This window comes from Pseudophryne corroboree, chromosome 7, assembly GCF_028390025.1.
Source record: "Pseudophryne corroboree isolate aPseCor3 chromosome 7, aPseCor3.hap2, whole genome shotgun sequence".
NCBI classification, from domain to species: Eukaryota; Metazoa; Chordata; class Amphibia; order Anura; family Myobatrachidae; genus Pseudophryne; species Pseudophryne corroboree.
In genome coordinates, this window is record NC_086450.1 from 101,479,502 (window position 1) to 101,487,194 (window position 7,693).

General features: G+C 41.8%; 1 non-coding gene across 1 annotated transcript; it reads right to left on the reverse strand.

The window, feature by feature from the left end:
- Positions 1–7,031: 7,031 nt before the first annotated feature.
- Positions 7,032–7,222, reverse strand: LOC134946665 (U2 spliceosomal RNA). The gene has a single exon (XR_010182317.1). It is a non-coding gene; the product is annotated as a U2 spliceosomal RNA (small nuclear RNA).
- Positions 7,223–7,693: the final 471 nt, after the last annotated feature.

Here is a 7,693-nt window from a genome sequence, read left to right on the forward strand (position 1 = left end):
GTGGGAGATATAGATAGATATATGTATGAAATGTCTCTACCATATAGTGTCAGATTTCAAAAAATAATAAATAGAGACACAATTCACACATGGATTGGATCAGCCAGTCACCTCTCACATATAGTGTCAGGTGTCACTGTGTCATATAGAAATTTTTTTGACACATAGACCGGTGAAGAAATATATGTATATGGATATATGTATGGTGAAGTGTGGTTTGGAGTACCTCTTATGTATAGTATCAGATTTCACAGTAAAGACATACTTCTCATACGGATTAGGTCAGCCAATAAATTCTCTCATATAGTGTCCGGTGTCATTCACATATACTTGACAATAGGTATTAGTGGATCATCTCTCACTTATAGTGTCAGATATAAGATCCATCTACCTCTCCATAATGATGGGTGTCACTCATATATACTGCCACAGTAAATGTTAGTGAATCATCTCTCACTTATAGTGTCAGATGTAAATCCACCTATATCTCAATAATGCTGTACCATATTTGGTTTCGTATTTAGAGTGGTAAGTATATTTTTAGAGAATAATATATACATTAGCATCACCAAAACGGCATGACCCCATATAAAATATAATCCAATCTCCCAAAATCTCTCACTTATCTATGTCAGGCCCTATTGTATTAAAGTGAATAATATATACAATATTTTGTGGTAAACAGATATGTATATAAATGCTAGTATATAAGTTGCAAATGATTAAATTAATTGGTTCCCTTCTGGATTAACAGAAATCATCATGCCCATATCATGCACAGAAAATTACCTGAAGAGTTTTTATTAGTATGCAGTTGCACAGATAGCCATGTGTGGATTTCTCTATTATATTTGGGAGTCACTTGGCTATTACACGTGGTTTGGTCAATATGTTTAGCCAGATAAAATTATATATAATCGTCCGGGCAGTGAAATCCCTTGTCTATGGTATTCAAGATAGACTATTCTTGCATATATATCTAGCTCGTAGTGAGTGTTCTGAGTTCAATGATAGGTGATCATAGTAATCTCTGCCTATTTAAATTTCCACAGATCGCTCCACTGATATATATTCATACTCTACTATAATCTCCGTTGATACAATAAGTACTTTTGGTATAATAAGCACATTTCAATTAGACATGAGAGACAGGTACGTAGGACGCTCAGGCCCTACGTACGTTTCACATTTGCTTCGTCAGGGTAATGCTACTCAGAAACTGCAAGAAAATATTTAGTAGCAATTCTGCTACTCTTTCATTCGCAATTCTGCTAAGCAAAGATACACTCCCAGAGGGCAGCGGCCTAGCGTGTGCAATGCTGCTAAAAGCAGCTAGCGAGCGAACAACTTGGAATGAGGGCCTTAGTTCAGTACTGCTTAGTTCTTGGTTAAGTACTGTTTTGTTACTTGGTAAGTAATATTGGGGTCATTCCGAGTTGTTCGCTTGGTGACGATTTTCGCTATACTGCGATTAGTCGCTAACTGCGCATGCGCATGGTACGCAGAGTGCATGCGCTTAGTTATTTTACACAAAACTTAGCTGTTTTGCTGTAGTGTCTGCGGCGCTTTTCAGTCGCACTGGTGTTCGGCAAATGATTGACAGGAAAGGGGCGTTTCTGGGCGGCAACTCAGCGTTTTCCCAGCGTTGGCTAAAAAACGCAGGCGTGTCAGGGAAAAACGTGGGAGTGTCTGGAGAAACGGGCGAGTGGCTGGCCGAACGCAGGGCGTGTTTGTGACGTCAAACCAGGAACTAAACGGACTGAGCTGATCGCAATCTAGGAGTAGGTCTGGAGCTACTCAGAAACTAAGGGAAAAAAGAGAAAAGATCTGTTTCCGGTGCACAAATAGTAAATTGTTGAAATAAAATGTAACCTTTATTTTGTATTTTAAAAATGTTTTTGGTGCTAAACGTGAAGACATGTTTTATTACATTCAGAGGAGCTGACCTTGAGAAAGACCCAGGAAGGGTCGGAACGCGTGGGTGCTCTTGTGGACTGACCTGACTGGAGAAGGACGTGGCACCATCAATGCCAGACCTGGAAGGCTTTGGACACCAGAGAACTCTCCAAGCTGCAGTTGGATAGTCTGATGTGCATATGCTTATAGAACTGATTTTTCGGTTCTCACCAGCTCGTGGTAATTATCCATTGCTCTATTTCTGTCAGGATCCGGCCCACAGACGAATGCCATTAGCACATGCTGTGCAGATTTTATGTGCATGTAGTGGAGATTGTTTTGGAAAATCAGCCTCCACGATTGTCTTGTTTTTTAATGTTAATTTTAAGTTATAAATTATGTAACCTAAGGTAATACACTATGGTTTGCAATTTTCCCTTTTTTTCCGGTACAAACTGAGAATTAAGGAAAACTACGGGAATACGATCCTAATTGACCCCTACACAGCGCTGGTTCAGTGGTATCATATATGTTGTGTGCTTGTATGTTTTATTACATGTCTGCAAGGTCTGACTGTTGCGAAATATTTAAAAAGGAAAGAACATGTAACATTGGTGTAATGACACAACAACACTGTGAATTAAAGAAAAAAATATTTATACAGTAAACAAATATTAAAAACCTCTGAGCGTCTCTTTCGTGCCTGTCCTCTGCAATTTATGTCTCTGTGCAAACCCTTGTACTGTTTATCTGCTACAGGAGATAATATATATATTATTAAAGTATAGTATCAGTGTGCTTCTGTGGGCATTAAAGTATGTTACTTGAAGGGAGAGTTAGATACAATTGTGTCCCTTGTTAATCATAGGCTTATGACAAAGTATCACTTTTAGTACTCCTGTCAAAGACCTTGGCTCATTGCCCAGAAATGATGTTAAGAAGAATTTTGTAACACAGGGATCATCTGTATTGTGCAACTATTATTAAATGATCTCCCATAGAGTGCATTTAATGGGAAGTCATCATATTATCCAAATCCTGTTAATCCAAAAGTGTTTTTAATACAGATAGGACCAATCTGTTGAATATTTATTTATATATGTGGGGGATTTCTCTTCCCCCCAGACATATAGAATAGTGGGAGATATAGATAGATATATGTATGAAATGTCTCTACCATATAGTGTCAGATTTCAAAAAATAATAAATAGAGACACAATTCACACATGGATTGGATCAGCCAGTCACCTCTCACATATAGTGTCAGGTGTCACTGTGTCATATAGAAATTTTTTTGACACATAGACCGGTGAAGAAATATATGTATATGGATATATGTATGGTGAAGTGTGGTTTGGAGTACCTCTTATGTATAGTATCAGATTTCACAGTAAAGACATACTTCTCATACGGATTAGGTCAGCCAATAAATTCTCTCATATAGTGTCCGGTGTCATTCACATATACTTGACAATAGGTATTAGTGGATCATCTCTCACTTATAGTGTCAGATATAGGATCCATCTACCTCTCCATAATGATGGGTGTCACTCATATATACTGCCACAGTAAATGTTAGTGAATCATCTCTCACTTATAGTGTCAGATGTAAATCCACCTATATCTCAATAATGCTGTACCATATTTGGTTTCGTATTTAGAGTGGTAAGTATATTTTTAGAGAATAATATATACATTAGCATCACCAAAACGGCATGACCCCATATAAAATATAATCCAATCTCCCAAAATCTCTCACTTATCTATGTCAGGCCCTATTGTATTAAAGTGAATAATATATACAATATTTTGTGGTAATCAGATATGTATATAAATGCTAGTATATAAGTTGCAAATGATTAAATTAATTGGTTCCCTTCTGGATTAACAGAAATCATCATGCCCATATCATGCACAGAAAATTACCTGAAGAGTTTTTATTAGTATGCAGTTGCACAGATAGCCATGTGTGGATTTCCCTATTATATTTGGGAGTCACTTGGCTATTACACGTGGTCTGGTCATTATGTTTAGCCAGATAAAATTATATATAATCGTCCGGGCAGTGAAATCCCTTGTCTATGGTATTCAAGATAGACTATTCTTGCATATATATCTAGCTCGTAGTGAGTGTTCTGAGTTCAATGATAGGTGATCATAGTAATCTCTGCCTATTTAAATTTCCACAGATCGCTCCACTGATATATATTCATACTCTACTATAATCTCCGTTGATACAATAAGCACTTTTGGTATAATAAGCACATTTCAATTAGACATGAGAGACAGGTACGTAGGACGCTCAGGCCCTACGTACGTTTCGCATTTGCTTCGTCAGGGTAATGCTACTCAGAAACTGCAAGAAAATATTTAGTAGCAATTCTGCTACTCTTTCATTCGCAATTCTGCTAAGCTAAGATACACTCCCAGAGGGCAGCGGCCTAGCGTGTGCAATGCTGCTAAAAGCAGCTAGCGAGCGAACAACTCGAAATGAGGGCCTTAGTTCAGTACTGCTTAGTTCTTGGTTAAGTACTGTTTTGTTACTTGGTAAGTAATATTGGGGTCATTCCGAGTTGTTCGCTCGGTGACGATTTTCGCTATACTGCGATTAGTCGCTAACTGCGCATGCGCATGGTACGCAGAGTGCATGCGCTTAGTTATTTTACACAAAACTTAGCTGTTTTGCTGTAGTGTCTGCGGCGCTTTTCAGTCGCACTGGTGTTCGGCAAATGATTGACAGGAAAGGGGCATTTCTGGGCAGCAACTCAGCGTTTTCCCAGCGTTGGCTAAAAAACGCAGGCGTGTCAGGGAAAAACGTGGGAGTGTCTGGAGAAACGGGGGAGTGGCTGGCCGAACGCAGGGCATGTTTGTGACGTCAAACCAGGAACGAAACGGGCTGAGCTGATCGCAGTGTAGGAGTAAGTCTCGAGCTACTCAGAAACTGCTAAGAATCATTTATTCGCAATTCTGCTAATCTTTCGTTTGCAATTCTGCTATGCTAAGATACACTCCCAGAGGGCGGCGGCCTAGCGTTGGCAATGCTGCTAAAAGCAGCTAGCGAGCAAACAACTCGGAATGCGGGCCATTGTTCAGCCGTTGCTGATGTTTCAAGCTAGTTAGCTTGGTTTGCCTTGTGTGTGAGCTGGTGTGAATCTCGCCACTATCTGCGTAAAATCCTTCTCTCAAAGTTGTCCGTCTCCTCGGGCACAGTTTCTAGACTGGGTCTGGTAGGAGGGGCATAGAGGGAGGAACCAGCCCACACTCTCAAACTCTTAAAGTGCCAATTGTTCCTAGTGGACCCGTCTATACCCCATGGTACTAATGTGGACCCCAGCATCCTCTACGGACTAAGAGAAAAGGATTTACCGGTAGCTAATTAAAATCCTATTATCGCCTGCAAATTGGAGAGCCGCAACCGCTTTCTACAATTCAGTATCTGCATGCCACGAGCATAGCCAGAGGGTTCAACAAACAGTGATGGCAGAAGCAGAGACTCTAGAGCTAATTAAATTAATGGCCCTCATTCCGAGTTGTTCGCTCGCAAGCTGCTTTTAGCAGCTTTGCACACGCTAAGCCGCCGCCTACTGGGAGTGAATCTTAGCATAGTAAAATTGCGAACGAAAGATCAGCAGAATTGCGAATAGACACTTCTTAGCAGTTTCTGAGTAGCTCCACACTTACTCGGCATCTGCAATCAGTTCAGTCAGTTTCGTTCCCGGTTTGACGTCACAAACACACCCAGCGTTCGCCCAGGCACTCCCCCGTTTCTCCAGCCACTCCTGCGTTTTTCCCAGAAACGGCAGCGTTTTTTCACACACTCCCATAAAACGGCCAGTTTCCGCCCAGATACACCCACTTCCTGTCAATGACATTACGATCACCAGAACGAAGAAAAAACCTCATAATGCCGTGAGTAAAAAACCTAACTGCGTAGCAAATTTACTTGGCGCAGTCGCAGTGCGAACATTGCGCATGCGCAATAAGCGGAAAATCGCTGCGATGCGAAGAAATTTACCGAGCGAACAACTCGGAATGACCACCAATATCCTTAGCAGTTGTAGCCAGAAAACTTGCCGATTCACGTATGTGTTCAGCGATGACATTAAGATTAAATCACGGAGAGACCGAATTCCTGTGCCCATTTTACAATGGCAGTGTTAACCCATGCACTTACCAGTGCTAGTCTTAGTTGGGTTCCTGCTGCTGTGTACATAGACTTAAGGGTAGCTCTCAGTCTACAATCACAGGTGCATTGAGCGTAGTCGCTCCCGACAACAGGAGAGTCATCTTTTTGTAAAGGAATTTCCCATTTACCTGTCATTGAGGGCTGAAAAGAGTAGTGAGAAAAAAATGTCTCCGGTATTTGGAAACGCTCGTCTGGCTGTGTCCACGCTGTCGCTAGATGGACGTGTTAAACATGCATTCGCACTTTGGGATTCGAACCTGGGACTCTAAGTATGGGAAGCAGCAAACTTCACAGCTTGCCTCATGCCTCAGCTGTTGAGAAAAAGGAAACACTGCCAAAGAAATTTGTTGTTCCCCAAACAACTGAAATTCCTTAGGTTCCGGAAATAGAACCCCAGGGAAATTAAGGACTTTTTTTTACCACCCTAATTAGTGGTTCTACACCGTGCGCATCGGTGTCAGACTCTGGAAATAGCGCCTCCAGAAGTTCCTCCCATTCTCCTCCTTCCGCGTCTTCTTGATGAAGCTGTTTATTGTCTGAATCATCAGATATTGTACTACTGGTAGCGGACATTTCTGTCTAAGGGAAGCGTTAGTAGAGATTCTACTAGAAGAACCCATGATATTTACGAAACCATCCATGGATCTTGCTAAATCTTTAGCCAAGGTTGGTTTTGTCCTGCGGGAATCGGCCAATTCAACCGACAAAGTAGCCACAGATCGAACCAGGTCGGATGCCCAAGCAGGCGTACCAGATGCATCAGACGGCTGATCCGACACTGCAGTACAGCATGTGTCGCATAAGGTACAATTACCATGAGGATTAGATAGTGTAAGTTTTAAATTACACTGAGAACATAAAAAGAGCTTCTGAGAAGCCTTTGTGCTTTACCTGCTCATCATTTCTTGGCAGGTAAAGACAGTACACACAGAAACACACAAAATATACTGTTTGGTGCACAGGTCCCGGAGGTACTGCAATACCGGGTTAATGCGTAGAGTGGACAGAGCATGCTCTTCTTCCATCTTCCTGTTCCAAAAATCCATTTAATATAGGGACCCCAGATAGGGGGCGTATCAGATATTAAACTAATCAGAACAGATACTACACTTGATCTTAGCCAAAAGGCAGAGAAGCGATACAATGTGTGAGATCAAATAATGATGTGGCAGTAGAGGAGGGGATTACATTACCCCTGATTTCCCTGTCTCCCAAACACCCCAGTGTACTCACAAACTTTTCGGAAATGCTGGGGTGTGCAAACTTGCTTGTCTGGCAGGAGACTTCAACTGTACTGTAGAGTTCTGTATATTGTTGAATACAGTTGTGCCCTGTACTCACGCCTGCTTGGAGGAGAGGACCTGGGGTAAACAGGCTGTGTGTTACCTTAAACAGACTCCTACTGTGTATATCTGCACTGCTTTGCGTCATAGTGAAACTCCGCCCCCCTTCTCCTTAGTTGAACAGAGAACAATGGCTGCCCCTCCCGCTCAGAACTCCCGGCCCAGTGTGTTTACCTGGAGCCGCGAAACCCGTGGCGCCGTTCTGCTTTAGGAGAGATTCTACTATCCTGACCGCCGGGAACCTGCGCTGATAGACTAAGCGCCCGCT